This window comes from Balaenoptera ricei, chromosome 6 (assembly GCF_028023285.1).
Source record: "Balaenoptera ricei isolate mBalRic1 chromosome 6, mBalRic1.hap2, whole genome shotgun sequence".
Classification (NCBI taxonomy): Eukaryota; Metazoa; Chordata; class Mammalia; order Artiodactyla; family Balaenopteridae; genus Balaenoptera; species Balaenoptera ricei.
Genome location: NC_082644.1, coordinates 2,273,819 through 2,290,016, shown reverse-complemented (window position 1 = coordinate 2,290,016; position 16,198 = coordinate 2,273,819). Strand labels below are relative to the sequence as shown.

The 16,198-nt window shown below is 48.5% G+C and overlaps 1 protein-coding gene across 7 annotated transcripts in view; it reads right to left on the bottom strand.

Moving 5' to 3' along the window:
- Positions 1–16,198, bottom strand: part of PALLD (palladin, cytoskeletal associated protein) — a 376,343-nt gene that overhangs the window by 74,044 nt on the left and 286,101 nt on the right. For 2 of the 7 annotated variants that reach the window (XM_059926719.1, XM_059926720.1), the window contains exon 1: positions 4,845–4,943. The exons of the other annotated variants lie outside the window; for them this stretch is intronic. The gene's annotated coding sequence lies outside the window, so the exon portion shown is untranslated. Of the gene's footprint in view, positions 1–4,844; positions 4,944–16,198 lie in introns of those variants that run through there. 7 annotated transcript variants of the gene reach the window in all.

The window sequence follows — 16,198 nt, the reverse complement described above, 5'->3', positions numbered from 1 at the left end:
TTCTTTATGGTTTGTCTCGCATCTCTACAAGACAAGCTGCACGAGGGCAGGGGTTTGTGCCTATTTGTCCATTTGGGTCCCTACTTTATTCCCAGAGTCCAGCCAGCAGCCAGGCCACGGGGCTTGTTCAACAGCAGCTGTCCAGCCCTGCCATTTCAGAGCTGTGTGGCTCTGGGCACATTCTTACCCTCCCGAAATCTCACTTGCGTCCTTTTTAAGATGGGGGTGCTGATGGTACTTACTACATGGGACTGTGGTGAGGGATAAACGACGTAAAGTGTGTTAAACACTTTAGCACATTTTCTGGTAGGCGGTAACTGCTCTATAGTATTTATCATATCGTTATTCAGGATATTATAAGCATACATCAGCATCTAAGTTGACCTGAAGTCTGTCCGGTCCCCAGGAGGTATTTGTTTGGGAATTTAGTGCACTGGCATCAAAAAGAAAAACAAAATGCCTGGAAGTTTGCTTTCTTGCTATTATTCAAGATTCCATTTAAAACCAACCCTGACTTGAAAACACTGAACGGACAGCTCACAGGGCTGATGCCCAGGTTCTAGAGTAAAGACGCTGCTCAGTAAGGAGGTCGTGTCAACCAGCAGGCAGCCCACGTCAACTGGCCATCAGAGCAGCTTCCCCGGCCTGGCTGATGGACAACGGGCCTCAGCTCGGCCCTGTCACCCGTGTCCTTCCCCCTCTGGTGCCAGCTACTGCTGTCCCCACCCCCCAGCTCTCTGGTTCCAGGCTGGGGGGTGTCTGTTAGCACGGGGGCAGTATGAAAGGAAACGTATCTCTCTGTACCTTTACTTCCCTTTTAGGGTTTACATGGAAAAAGACAAGGTGGGGTCCTTCTTGCCATCGTTGCTGGGATTAAAAGTCGTTTAAAAAAAAAAAAAAATCAAGTTGGAGCTGTGAGTGCATTTTCCCACAAAACCATGTCATATATAATGGCTCCATTCGATGGTACTATGAGTAAAAGCAGGATACTCTGACCTGTCCTGGAACCCCACCGCAAACTGACATGGTTTCAGTGAAAGGGCGTGTTCAGAGTTCCCAGCGAAGGATTTACAAACGCACATTCAAAACCCAGCCCAGGCGAAAGCGGAGGGTGCTGGCCCCCAGTGGGCCTGGCGGTTTCACGAAGGCGGCACACGTGTCATGAAGAGGGGGTGACGCCTGTGAGCCTCACGCACGGTGGTCCAGTGCTGCTTCCTTCCAACGTGGATGGGCACCTGGTCCCCGTTTTCTGACACCAGGAAACGTGGCAGAGACTGCTGCGTGCCCCGCAGGGTCTGCTTAACCAAGGTCCCTTCCTCCCTCCCTGCCCACTGGTGAGACTTCAGTGTCTACTCTTCTTACTTGGCTTTGTCTGGTTTTTTGTTTTTAAATTGAGTAATTAATTAATTTATGGCTGTGTTGGGTCTTCGTTGCTGCGCACAGGCTTTCTCTAGTTGTGGTGAGCGGGGGGCTACTCTTCGTTGCGGTGCGTGGGCTTCTCATTGAGGTGGCTTCTCTTGTTGCGGAGCACGGGCTCTAGGCACGCGGGCTTCAGTAGTTGTGGCACACGGGCTCAGTAGTTGTGGCTCATGGGCTCTAGAGCGCAGGCTCAGGAGCTGTGGCGCATGGGCTTAGCTGCTCCATGGCATGTGGGATATTCCTGGACCAGGGCTCGAACCCGTGTCCCCTGCATTGGCAGGTGGATTCTTAACCACTGCGCCACCAGGGAAGCCAAGCCCCTTGTCTGTTTTCTTATGAGTCTATTTCTAACACTTCTATATGGAAAAAAAATTGCAAAGTTTTGCCAAAAATCCAAAAAATGGTCATTTGCTCATTTCTTCTGGCTGACACATTTTGCCTGCAAATGGCAGCTTCTCCCTTAGGAGGAAATCTTTTCCATCAAGGAAGCCTTCCCGCCTTCCAAAAGCCCAGGCCAGGCTGGAAACCAGCATCGTTGCTTCCCGCAGGGGGAAGCTCTGGCAGCTGGTCGTCCTGCACTCCGTGGAAGGACTCGGAGCTGCATGAACCAACCACCCGAATTCTCAGCCTACCTTCCGGTCCTTGTGATCCAAACACACAAGTAAGAGAGGCTCACCTAACCGGAACGGCGAGCGTCACCCATCATGGTTGTCCCTAAAGCACATGAGCAGCAAGCAGCAAAGACGACTGCTCAGGGAGAAAGGTGCCTTTAGGGAGTCAGTGGGGCTGGGCTGAAAACTGTGCAGGGCACTGGCTTCAGGGGGCGTTTCTCCTTCCTGACCCCTCAGGCCCTCCTTCCTTCCACTGTACCTCCCCACCTTTCCCACAAGGCTGGGCTAGCTCTCGCCAGTCATACAGTCTCCTTGGAGGAAGCCTCTCTCATCCAGCATCGTTAATTCTTCATCCTTCGACACAATCTGATACAGAGCTTCCCAGCAAAACAAACCCCGTGAGCGAGTGCAATCTCGCTTTTGTAGAGCAACCCGAGAGGCGGAAAGGGGACGGCCCGAGGACCTCACTTGACCTCCTACCACCCTGTGTCTCAGAAGAACATTTGCGGAGTGAGCTACCGTGTGTGAAGGCAAGAACACGTTCACAGGAGAGTGCAGTGCTCGTCAACGTTTTGGTGTCTACCTCCCCCATTTACTTGAAAAAGAGAGTCATTTTGCCAAATAAGAAATCGTATAGGCATTTTGAGAAGCACAGTGAACTTCCATCACCTGATGTTTATCTGAATCTTCTGAAACAATTGCTGAAAAAGCACATCACATGTTGATATGAAATTGTTTACAGGGAAATGTACGCAAAAGAGAAAGCAATGTCTAAAACATATTTTTACTGTTCCCAGTGACTGTGAAAAGAAATCCGGAAAGTGGGGGAAGAAAAGCAACAGCGGTTTGGACGATCAACAGCTATGTGACCAAATTAACAACTTCCTTTTGAAATAATGACTCCAGCACCTTGAGCAGTATGGACTCCTTGATAAGTTCCAGGAAATACTTTATACTTAAGTAATAATGAGTGATTTCAAAGATAGTAGAGTGTAAGATTTACTACAGTCTAGGGAAAATATTTTGGGGAAAAAAAAGCAACTATGCTCAAAAATAGTATAAAGATTACAGCTCTTGAGAAAACAACACAGTAAAGTTTTTTAAAGATCAACTGCAAGGCAATGCAGTAGGTGGCATTCAACTCTTACTAAAAAGTTTTCAAAGTCAACGAAAACCCAGAGCCCACAAGCCTCTAATGAAGCACCCCAGGGCTCCTATAACCAGGACACCGACCTCTTGTTTTCCAAGTCAGCGTCCTCACCTGGGAACACACTGGGTGTGCAGTTATTACACCATTTCAAGCAGGCAGGCTACTGGACCACACCAGCTGTCAGAATGTTATGATTCACGGGTTTCACAGCCACAGAATACAAAGCTGTGTGACTGTCGACCACCTACCCCGAACTCTTCACCCAGAGCACCAAGTGTTCACACAGTCAAAAAGACGGTTAGGATGCTGGCGTACTTGATTATTCGCTGTACGTGCCTAGTTTCTTAGTAACAGATGTGGTGTGGGCACTGGGCAACCCAGCCCAGTCCTTATTCAAAACACAAAAACTACAATAAGTGTCAGATAAATCTTATTTTATATAAAATAAATAGAAGAAATAAAAAACATAGCTTAGAGATTAGTTGGAAAATGTGTCGTTTATATATTGATTATATACCTCTTGCCTATTTGAGATACACCCACTGTTAAGGATGGACTAACCACGTGACTTCCTCTCCCTTCAGGTCGGACTCCGGACTCTTCCAATCGCTCCAAGGCACGGGGACCCCTACTCTCACCCGCAACAACGCAAACGCACGTGAACAGACCAGGGAAAAAATAAAGTTCACTCAAACCTCTCATCACTAAGTCCAAGTCCCCCAGCTCTTGAAAGAAAAAGAGTCCTCTTCCGTTGGGGATGGAGGAAGAGCGCACGAAGCGGCTACCTCTGCACTGTGAGCTCAGAAACATCCCCCACCCCCCTCCCCGATGACCCCGGCCAGCTCTTCCTCAGACAGTGGCAGTACTGCGACGGGGCCCCTCATAACGCCAACCAAGAAAATGTCCTCCAGGCCAGAGCTGGGCAGTTTCCGAGGCTGCTGGGGCCGCTGCTGAGCCTGGGGGGGGGGCGGGGCGTTGGGGGCGGCATCCCGAGGGCAGGTCACCCAGGAACCGAGCCTTCCCGCCTCCCAGGCGAATGTCTGTCCACGCGGCCCCTCCCTGGGGCCGCAGGGCACACGCAGCTCGGGCTGGCTCGGCTCCTGGGGACCGGGGTCGGAGGAGCTCCGCGCGCAGGGGGCCCCCGGCCGCCGCACTCCGCTCCCCGGAGCCCCGCGCGCTCGCCGCCCCGAAGGGAAACCAGACCCGGGCGGCGGGACCGCAGCCGCGGGGGACGCTGCCCGAGGGCCGCCGGCTCCGCGCCCCGAGCTCCGCGCGCAGGCCACCCGGCCTCGCCGCTCCCCCAGGCCGGCGCCCCCCCACGCCGTGCGCGCGGGCTCTCCGCGCACCAGCGCCCGCAGAGAGGAGGGTGCGGGGCTGCGGGGCTCGGGAGGGACGGACCCCCTCACCACACCCCGCCGGCGACACGAGGAGGTCACCGCCCGCCCCCTCCCCGCCAGCTCTGCCGGCCGCGGTCCGGGGCAGCCTAGCCTCTCCGGCCCCCGCACGGTCCGAGGCGCCCGAGCCCCTCTGGAGCCAAGCCCTCTGCGCCGCGCTCCGACCGCAGGGCCGGGAGGGCTCCGCCAGGGGCCGCGGCGGGGCGGGAACGCGGGGCTGCTGCCCGCCGGCCCCCTTTTCCTCCCCTGCCCCACCCCACGCCGCCCTACCTGCCGTCCGGCCGTGCCCCGCCGCTCCGGGACCCCCAGCGTGCGGGAGGACCCGCCGTGGACCGCACGCCGAACCGGACGCCTCGGCGACTCGGGAGGCCTGACGCCGCGCCCGCGCGCCGGGGCAATAAGAGTCCACGGGCGGCGGGGGCGGGGAGGGGGCGGGGCGGCCTGGGCCGAGGGGCGGGGAGGGGAGGGGGGCGAGAGGAGGGGAGAAGGGGGAGGGGAGCGGGAGAGGAGGGGGAGGGGAGAAGCGGGCTGCCCCGCAGGTTGGCCGCGCGCCGCCTCCGCCTCCCGGGTGGCAGCCCCCGCCCCGGGCAGCACCTGGACGAACGGGCTTTCCCGCCGGCACTTCCAGGAGGGATGGATAACGGGAAAGAGTTTAACTTCTTTTCTAGGCCACTAGGGATGTTGGCTGCATGTCGGGTGATTTGCCCCAGGTTTTGAGTTTTCTCGTTTCTGGACTGAGAAGGAAAGTCCAGGACCTCTGCTCCAGGGCGGCATTCCAGCGGGATGGAGTGACACCCGGCGGAGGCGGGGGCGGCCCGGGAGGGAGGGGCTGCGGGCGTCGGGCTGGGCCGGTGGGTCGGAGCCCAGCTCCTGCGCGCCATCAGCTACCATCAGAAAGACTGTGCAGCACTTAAATCCCAAAGCACACTGATCGCGTGGAATGCTTCTTACTTTTTTAAGGAAGAGAGAGGATAATTTCTAGATTTCCATTAACCGTTTACTCTGTTCCGCTTATCAATGCGTCACTGAATTGCGGGGCCCTGAGGGGACGAAGCGCAAGGCGCTCTGGTTTAGCAACGGTGCCTATCCTGTGATCTTCTGTCGTAAACTTCTAGAGGCCCTGAGTCACTCGTTTTAAACTACTACGCGGAAGTTTCTATAGAACTGTTTCCAAGGAGGAAATGGACTCATTAATTCCACAATTAATTTCTTATGTAAAATGTGTGACTTCCCGTGGGCTTACCCCTAAGTCCAGGTCGGCGACTTCTCCTTTCACTAACCCAGCTCAGAACGCCGCTGGCTCCGCACATCCCCTGCAGTTGGGTTAGCAGTTATTTCTGGCCTGTGCCTCCTACACCGCGTGCTCCCTGACCTTCAAGTCCACATCTCCTCTACACACCAGGAACTGTCACGAACATGAATGGATGAATGCTAACACATCGCATCTACTGAACACCCATGGTTGTGTCTAGCCCTTTCTGTAAAATGGACACCAAGAAAACGCCAATAGATGCCATCTAGGTTTCAATGCCAGTGGCCACGGTAACTGGTCTAGTAATTCTGTTCCTGTCTTCAGTATTAATATCGAACAATAGGGTTTCTGGGTTCACAGCCCTGAGACAGAAACTCTACGTCTCTCTCTCTCCCCCTGAAATAGTGTTAATGATTTTTAGATTAAAAATGATGTCTGTAAAATACTCAAACAGTAAACCCAAAGAGGATGGTTCCCTGTGATTCAACCCTCAAGAGATAGACATTGTTAACAGCCTACAGTATCCTCTTCCAGACTTTTCTGTTTGTGCATTTCAACACATATTCAACACACAGATTAGATCATCATTTCCATATGATTCTGTAAACTACTTCTTTTTTAACCTACAATATACCGTAGTCATCTTTCCAGGTCTACTACAAGGCATTATTCTCTTTTCAATTTCTGCAAGGAACAGGGGTAAAAAGCTCAGTACATCACTGTTTAACTTTGCTTTTCTTTCAATTTTTGGTGTGCTCACTCCCGGGCAAATGGCCATTAGGGCTGCAAGAATGACATCAGTGGTGCACTGCAGGGTTTTCCAGAAGGCTGCACTTGACATTCTGAAGTGGGAGTTAGGACTCAGTGGTCTGTGCCATTAACTGTGGAAGTCTGGAGTTTTAAAAAATTTTCATAGCAATGGGATTAATTTGATGAATTTTAAAGCTACAGTTCTTAAGTGTTGTGATTTTATGATTTAGGAGTCCGTTCTCAACGTAAGCGCAGAAAGAATGAAATGGATAAGGCTGAGTTACCAGCACCACAAGCTTGGGAGAGTGTGTAGGAGGAACTAGACCCACAGGGTTGGTGAACTACCAGGAAACATCCAATTCCTCTCCTCTCCAGAGGCAGCAAGGAAGGATGACCCAGAGACCCGCCATCACTGCCTTATTGCTACTACAGGAGCCCAGAAATGTGAACCAGTTTCAACTTCTCACAGGTCAGATCTGGGAGGATTTCAGAACTGGTGCAAAATACTATGTCTTTTAATGCTTTCAACTTTTAAAGATTTTAGGCGTGCAGAGGGGGAGGCGTGGGTACATCTTAGCTATCACTTTGGCACGTCCAAGATTTGTGACAACTGTTATCAATACTGATAGGAATCCTGCCAAGCTTGAGAAAGAACATGCATCCCCTTGTGTACTCCAAAGATCCTGAGCAGGAACCTTCTCCTTAGATTTTCTCCTCTCTCTCCCTGAGCCAAAACTTAGAGCTCTGTGGCTTTAGGGCAACAGGAAGGGGTAGAGAACACACCTTCATCCACTCATACCCCCAGGGCTACACTCTGGGACTCCCACTGGCCCCCGGGAGCATCTGGCAGAATCTCCTCTAAGGTTCCTGTCTCCAGGGTCACTTTTGCACACTTGGGCTCAAACACCTGTGGCTTCAAACGTGCAAATTTAATCTGAGATGAAGTAATTTGCTCAATTGTCTGTTTGGGGAGGAGCGTGGAATGGGTGAAGTTAATCCTTCAAATCATTCCTTGTTTCTCCTTTTCACATTCTCAGGAAAAGAATGAAGCTCAGGGTGGTTAAAAACTAAAACAGCAGCAAAAGACAGCTCAAAACAAATGGTATTCACTGAACAAACAAGATCCTGGCAGGGAAGCCAGCCACAGAGATCTGACGGCTGGCAGGTAGCACACGGCCCCTACCTCAAACATGCTCGGCATTGGTGATGATATTTTATAAAGTGGATACGATAAGCAAATCAAGTCCATGCCTTCTCACCAGATGTCCACTAGAAAAACTACCACCACAAGTCAAGGCGCCCAACCACGCTTTTCCAACATGTAAAGCCAAAATCTACATTTTCCTTCCTTTTATTTACAGGTAGCAGTAAAAGAACATTAGTATATCTTCAGGCATTTTGCTTAAAATAATATTTTAATGAAAAGTACCAAAACCTTGAGATTTTCTCAGAAGATTCTTGGCCAATGGTCTGGCATGTATTTCCGCCGAGTGATCGATGGTGAATGTAACAGATGTTCTGATAGCAATTCAGCATAAGGGTCTATTTCCACTCACTTCTGGTGCTTTGATATTATTTTTAAAAACCTGTTGATTTAGCTCTTGCTGTATTTTTAAAAGGTACAAGATCTTGTCTCAGTGGCCCATTTCTTCAGTTGTAGAGATTACTTTTGCAAGGAATCCCAACCCCATTCAGCAAACAAGAACAGACTAGGAAAATAGTAGAGCAGTTACTGATTTTACCTGATACTGGTTCCAACTAATATTATTTTTCAGAAAATGTTTCTGAGAGGAGAATGCTTAAGATCACCTTTCATTCTATTCATGTTTAAAATGAGCACCTTCAAGAAGTCTTGGGGGCTTCCCTGGTGGCGCAGTGGTTGAGAATCTGCCTGCCAATGCAGGGGACACCGGTTCGAGCCCTGGTCTGGGAGGATCCCACATGCCGCAGAGCAACTGGGCCCGTGAGCCACAACTACTGAGCCTGCGCATCTGGAGCCTGTGCTCCGCAACAAGAGAGACCGCGACAGTGAGAGGCCCGTGCACCGCGATGAAGAGTGGCCCCCGCTTGCCACAACTAGAGAAAGCCCTCGCGCAGAAACGAAGACCCAACACAGCCAAAAATAAATAAATAAATAGCATTCCCTTTAAAAAAAAAAAGTTACTCTTTAAAAAAGAAGAAGTCTTGGACCACTTTGGATTTGCACTCTTTGTAATTAACTGCAGCATTTTTAAAGAAACATCTGTTTCCGTATCAACAATTACCAAATTATTTTAATGGAAGTGCGAAATCTTTAAAAACGTGGGTCTTCTCAGGAGGCTAAGCCCCGTGCAGTATCTGACCATGAATGTGGACTTCCGGGGGAGAAGGAAAGGGCAAACCTCCAAGGACAATTCATACTTTCAACATAAAAACACAGTGTGTATCCCACTGGCCAAGATAACTTTCTGGCTCTTTGGTTTGTACATAACTTTTTATTAAGGGCAGGGAGAAAGGCCAAGGAGAAAACAAAGGGGATTGTGTGTACTTGTGTAAAAGTGACTAGAGCCCAGTGGACGTAAAACACTAAGTGAGAGGGAACACGGTCCCCAGAAGGGCTGCAGTCATGGAGGTTAAAGAAAGATCGTGAAGTTGTAAACAAAAGAACAGACTGAGTTTGCCAGAGCAAACTAGGCCTTGAACCTGCAAAGGACTCCAGGGGAATCACAGATTCAGACCAGCAGGGGCCTGAGGAAGGGTGCCTGAAAGGGCTGGGCTCTGGAGACAAGACAGCCCGGGTCCATCCAAGGCTGTTGCCGTGACCTTGAACTCACAGAGCTCCTGTGTTCTCATCTGTAAAGTGGAGGAAAGGCATTTCCCTTGGCCGGCCCGAACGAAGATAAACGAGACACAGGGCTCAGTACGTGGTGGGTGGCCTTGGTTTTCTTGCCCCTTTAATGTGTATGTTTATATCCTTACAGTATCTAAGGAATTTTTTTTTTTTTTTTTTTTTTTTTTTACAAAACACAGTACTTACTTAGGAGCAGAGTAAAAAGCAATAATCTGAGATGGCGCTGATCATTTCACACACATTCTCCCATTTTATGTGCCTGTACAAGCCATGGGAGGTACGGCTGTTACCATCACGCCCCCTTCATGGAGGACAGTGGCCACGGAGAGGTTAGTAACCTGCCCAAGGACACAGAGCAGGTCAGGGGAGAAGCAACAGCATAGACTGTTGACTCCAGAACCCAAACTCCAGGGATTCTTAACTTTGGAGTGAAAAGTACATACATACGGAAAGTCCCTTAACAACTTCGGGACACTAAGATCTCCATTAGTGAATCCTTGTTCTCGCCAAGCTGCGTTGTGCACAAGAACGTCTGCTTGACTTGAAATAGTTCAGGCAGCTCTAAACATGTCCTGCTTCACCCACAGAAGAATCTGACTCATGACTGAGTATCCTCTTCCAAATCAAATGAGTTATGCTGGCTCCGACGGAATCACCCACAGATTCCACATGGATTACTGAAAAGGCAGAGTGAAAAGTAGTCTTTTGCCTTTTTCTGTGACTCTCCTGAGTGAATGATGAAATACTGCTATGAGTTGGCTTGTTAGTTTAACTCCATCCTGTGTAAGAAAAACCTTCAGCTGAGTCCTATAAGTGTAGTCACTGATAACAGACACATAGGCCATAATGTCACATTTTATATTAACTGCAGTGGCAGTTCATGAAGTTATGGGTGAGATTTCTCTTAATACTGTTATCTCTGGTGACACCCTAACAAGGAATCTTGTGTTGCTTTTTGTGCAGATTCCTTTGGATGCTTCGAAAACCTGCGGACCAGCCATCGTTCGACTGTTGCTTCCAGAAATACAGGATGTCGAACAACCTGGTGACGGATCTGCTGTGGGTGGTGCCATGGAAACCAAGGAGCCCAACAGGGTGCAGCCGGGGCCACGTGTACGGCGATGAAAAGAGGGCTGTTTCCCACCCCTGAAACCCTCCCCCTACCGAATCCGTCACTTCCTCAACTGGAGTATCCATCCATTCCCTTGAATTAATAAGCTAATCTTCTGGCTCAGATTAATGGGATTATGTTATCTGAAGTGCTTAATTTTCTTCCTTCAGGAAATACACAGGAATTTGCTTGGGTGCTGCAGGGGAAGGCTTTCTAGCAGAGATTTCCAGCTACTAAGAGGATCGTTGAGATTATTTTATGGCATAGATCTTTGACACAAAAAATGTGCGAACCTAGACTCTGGTACTGAAAGGGACTGAAGAGAGAGAGCGAGCGATAAGGGGAAGTCAAATATTCCAATTAAATTTTCTCTAAGAACAGAAATTTAATAGATGCATTTTATATTGGAAAATCCCCTGACTGTATACCCTAAGACACACAGAGCAAATATTTGGTAACACCGGTAATTTAAGAAATTAATTTATCTATATATAGTTTATGTGATTGATCGTTAAAACAATTGACTTAATATTGACACTGCCTGTTATGGGCCCCTGATACAATGAAGTACTAGATTTCAAGAGAAAAAAAATCAAGACCTTTCCCTAAGATTCCATTAGGTATAAGGAATATTCCCATTGTTCCAAAGAATTGAGATCGCTGCTCTTATAACAGTGCATCATATTTTTCTCTTTGCTGATAGTAACCTTAGAGTTAACTGACTTTGAGGTAATTTGGTCACATAATGGGATGATATCGTATCTTCAAAGAACGATTCAAAGAACCGAGTGGCCCAGCAGTGTTTTCAGATGGACTTTTTTTTTTTTTTTATATAATATGCAATGAATTGTGATGAAATGTGGCACATGAAGCGTCCAAAGAGAGAAGACTATGCTGAGGGAAATCGGAGTTTAGGGCGCCCGTTTTAAAGTTGTACACGGTGCTCTGTGTAAAACAGATAACCAACGAGGACCTACTGTACAGCACAGGGAACTCTGCTCGATACTCTCTAATAACCTAAATGGGAAAAGATGTTGAAAAAGAATAGACACATGTATGTGTATAACTGAATTACTTTGCTGTACACCTGAAACTAACACCATGTTGTTAATCAACCAGACTCCAATATAAAATAAAAATTTTTTAAAAAAGACTAAAAACAAAGAAGAGCCTCAGTTTTCTCATCTATAAAATGAAGACACTATTATCTTCCTTGCATGATTGATGCAAAGATTAAATGAGTGTAAGTAAACACCTAAAAACAAACAAACAAGTTGTAATTTCGGAGCAAAGTTGACAAAGTGACATTTGGAAAGTAAAGTTTTCAATGCAAGAAAAGCAGAAAGACAGCGTCCACCATAAAGACTAACTTCAGCCCTACCTCCTTCAGACCAAGCCTCTGCAGAGCACAACCTCAATTTAAAAAAGCCTCGCTGGAGATGGATGTATTAGCGACGGGTCTAGACACATCTCAGCCACTGTCACTCTCAGGTCCTGAGCCGACAGGCGGCAGCGTTAGATGCCGCCTTCCCTCGTGCGCGACGGGCGGAAGCCTGGCCTAACTTTGGTGCCACTGTGCCCTTGTGACACTCTACAAAGCCTCTGTCCCAGCAGTGGATGGACCGGCCGGACAGAAGTTCTCCTCTCCGATCGGCTCCATTTCAGAGCTCAGAGGCGCATCGCAGGGGGAGTAATTTGGGATTCGGTGCCCTGCCTCGGGGTCAGCATGCCACGGTCCAGTGAGCAGCCCAGCGGGGCGTGCTGGCCGGGCCAGGAGGTGGTACTTAGGGAGAAAGGGATCACCCAGTCCTCAAGCCCCCCTGTTGCTCGGAGAGAAGCATCTAGAAAAACAGAAGTGGAAGGCGGCTAGTTCCGGGTTACAAGGAGGGCAGCCGTGGTCAGGACGGTCATCATCTGTAACCTTGGGCAGGGCCAGCTCATCCGACAGTGGGTGCCGGGGCTCGGGCCCACCCACTTGTCGCAGCCCACGGAAAATTTTTTAAAGTTTAGATAATTTTAAACTCGGAAGAAAAAAAATGAACGTAGAGGACTGTCGTCGTGATGACTATATAATAATGAATCCAGCCTGGATTCCATCCATCTTTATGCCAATGCTGTTATAAAATATAATTCTAAATTTTTTTAATGGAGAAAGGGACCCATGAAGGCAGAAGAGTCTGGGGCCCACGGAAGTCCCAGCGCAGCCCTAACTGTCGATCGTCTGCGCCCTGCACACTTTCATTGGTTGCAAAGCAGGTCTGCCCCCTCGCCTCCTTTCAGGGCTGTACTGTGTGTGAACCTAAGGCAGTAGGCGTCACACGTTTTTAAAAGAAGAAAACAAGGTCCTATGTTCTCAGGCTCCTTACCGTCTAAGCGGGTGGACAGAGTCAGCTGTTAACAACTGGTGCTTTGCAGCCGCTCATTCACACGAACGTCTCTCCCACTGAGAGTGAGTTACTGGAGCGTAGGTGAGGCACAATCGTCAGATCACTGGGACACCCTTAAAAGGCTTAACGGAAAGCATGATGCATTTAGAAGCTGGACCTCCTTGGGTCTTGTCTGGAGAAGGAGGGAGGGCCAGGCTGAGGGCAGCGGGGGTGCTCCTGACCCCTGTGTGGCCCCCCGATGCCATGTCTCCTGGAACCCCTACCCATCCTGGGTCAGTCCACCTCATCTGCAGAATGTTCTGCTTTTCACTTTTTAAATCCCTCAAGGGTCCCTTTTCAATTTCAACTTGTTTGTGGTGTTAAGAGAGCACTTCCGCTACCAAAACACCACCTCTATTCGGTAAAACAATTCCAAGCTTGGTCCCTTGTCTCCATGTACCTATTCAGACTCTATGTTTTAGACTGATTTATCTTTTCCAGCTTTATTAAAGCATAATTGACAAATAAAAAATTTTACTTGCTTACGGGGTACAACGTGATGTAACTTTACCTTGTGTAATGATGACCATGATCAAGCTAATTAACACACCTGTCACCTCGTGTGTGTTTGCGCACATGCGCACGCAAAATTTACGTACACCAGGCTTCAAATATAACAAAAGGGGCTTCCCGGGTGGCGCAGTGGTTGAGAATCTGCCTGCCAATGCAGGGGACACGGGTTCGAGCCCTGGTCTGGGAAGATCCCACATGCCGCGGAGCAACTGGGCCCGTGAGCCACAATTATTGAGCCTGCGCGTCTGGAGCCTGTGCTCCGCAACAAGAGAGGTCGCGATAGTGAGAGGCCTGCGCACGGCGATGAAGAGTGGCCCCCGCTTGCCGCAACTAGAGAAAGCCCTCGCGCAGAAATGAAGACCCAACACAGCCATAAATAAATAAATAAATAAATAAATAAACCCAAAGTTAAAAAAAAAAAAAAATATATATATATATATAACAAAAGATCTCATCCAGTCCTAAGTCCTCTTGGAAATGAGGTCTTTAGGCAAAAAAGTCCCTTAATTTCCTGGTCTCCTTGTCTGCTCAGTGGAGGGGTTGGATGGTGTGATCCCTAAGGCTGTCTCCAGTGGGATGGTCCTGGGATCAGGCCCAAGGTCAACCCACTCTGGCCTGGGTGTAGGTAGCACTTTTGTAGCAACTCTTCCAGGGGGTGTTGGGGTATTGCAGAGAGCAAAGGTCTTCAGTGACAATCCACTGAGAAGTGACAAAAAATATTAAAACCTCTCCTTATGTTTATCTTACCGTTTAAATATTTGTATCTTTGTATATATTTTTAATATATGCAACAACATAATACACGTATGTATTTTACATATACAGGTATGTGTACATATACCTATATATGTATATATACGCACAGACAAACCTCAGAGATACATACTGCGGGTTCAGTTCCAGACCTCAACAATGAAGTGAATATTGCAGTAAAGCAAGTCACAGGAACTTTTTGGTTCCCCAGTGTATATACCAGTTATGTTTACACTATACTGTGGTCTATCAAGTGTGCAATAGCATTGTGCCTCAGAAACAATGTTCATACCTTAATTTAAAAATACTTCATTGCTGAAAAAGGCTAACCATCATCTGACAACGCAGGGCTGCCACAAACCTTCAATTTGTAAAAAAAAAAAAAAAAACACACTACCTGTGAAGCACAGTAAAGCAAACCACAATAAAATGAGGTCTGCCTGCATATACAAAATATTTTACTAAAGGGGATAAACAGCCCCAAAAACTTAGTATCCCATGGTTTTACGGTACAAAGAAATATGTAAGCAATGCAATTCACCAGGTGGCATGTGGCAGAGGGCCGGCTTGGGACACCCATCTCTAGGGTCAGCTTAGAGCTTCAAACATGCAAATTTAATTTGAGAGGAAGCACCGGGGTCTGTTTTCCACTAGTCTGGGGAGGGGGATGGAGTGGGTACAGATACTTCCTTCAAACTGTTCCTTTATATGGAGATTCCACTAAATACCCCAGATAGCTGAAGACGAGAGAAAGTCCCAAACCTGCCCCGCCTGGACCCCTGCCCCGTCCTGTAAGTTACCGAGTTGATTCTTATGGGTGCAGCTCTGGATCAGCTATGTTTGGAACTTGGATGTTGTGGATAAGCAGAGCATCTGACCTGCCAAATCTCTGTCCCTACTGATGTGGAAGAACCCAGAAGCCACGAAAATACAGACATTTATTACTCCACAATTTTCACTGAGACCCTCATTTCATACATAAGTGTGGCATCATCAGATTCCTTACTGACAACATATATAACATTTCAAAATTTACATGTCTGCCTCCCAAATTTTTACTGATGCAGGTAATTTTTGGAGCTGCTTCAGTAATTATCATTCTCCTATTCAAACAGAAATTGCCACTTGGATACCTGGCTTCATTTTCTCAATGAAAGTGGAACTTCTTTCTCATACCTTCAGACACGTTCAAGAGAAGTGTCAGCTACTTGTGATACTCAGGTGTACCCTCCAAAGCTTTCATTCACACCTACTGAAGGAAGGCATGTTCACGTTTAGGAGCTCGTGCTCTGGGTCTGAATCCCGATGTTGTCACTTGCCAGGTATGTCTCTGGGCAGGTTGTGTAACCTCCCGGAGCCTCAGTTTCCCCCTCTGAGAAATGGGAACAGTAGTACTGCCCACAACACGGGGCACAGTGAGGATTCACGGAGGTGCCCAGGGTCACTAGGCACAGCGCACAGCACACGGCTGCCAACACGGTTAGCGGTTCCCGTCGTCACTGCTCAGAAACACGGCCACGTGCGGCCACCGAGGAGTTTATATTCTAAACGAGTAACTGGACGAAGCAAACCGCTAAGGCGTCGCCTCAACTGAGTCAAGAACATGGATTAAAGCTCCTTTAAACTCATAATCTATCAAAACAAGACTGATGGCAGTGCTCTTTGGGTCTCCACAGGAGGGGGCAAGTAGGGAAGGGCAGCAAGTGGAGCCCTGATAGAAAAACCTCCTTTAGGGACCTAAAGACAGCATTCAACCCAGGTGCTGGCTACAGCATGAACCCACTGTGAGATCTCGCACGATTCACGTCAAGTCCTGTGTCTCAGTGTTCTAAACCTGCACCAGAGGGGGCTGGAGGAGATTACAGCTAACATCTACAATTATTAAATAACTATTGTAAGTCATCAGAGGAAATTCCATTAAGATAGATTTATTTCTTTGCTCCTCCGCTTTTTGATGCCAGGGCATGTAAACGATTTGTGCATTGTTCT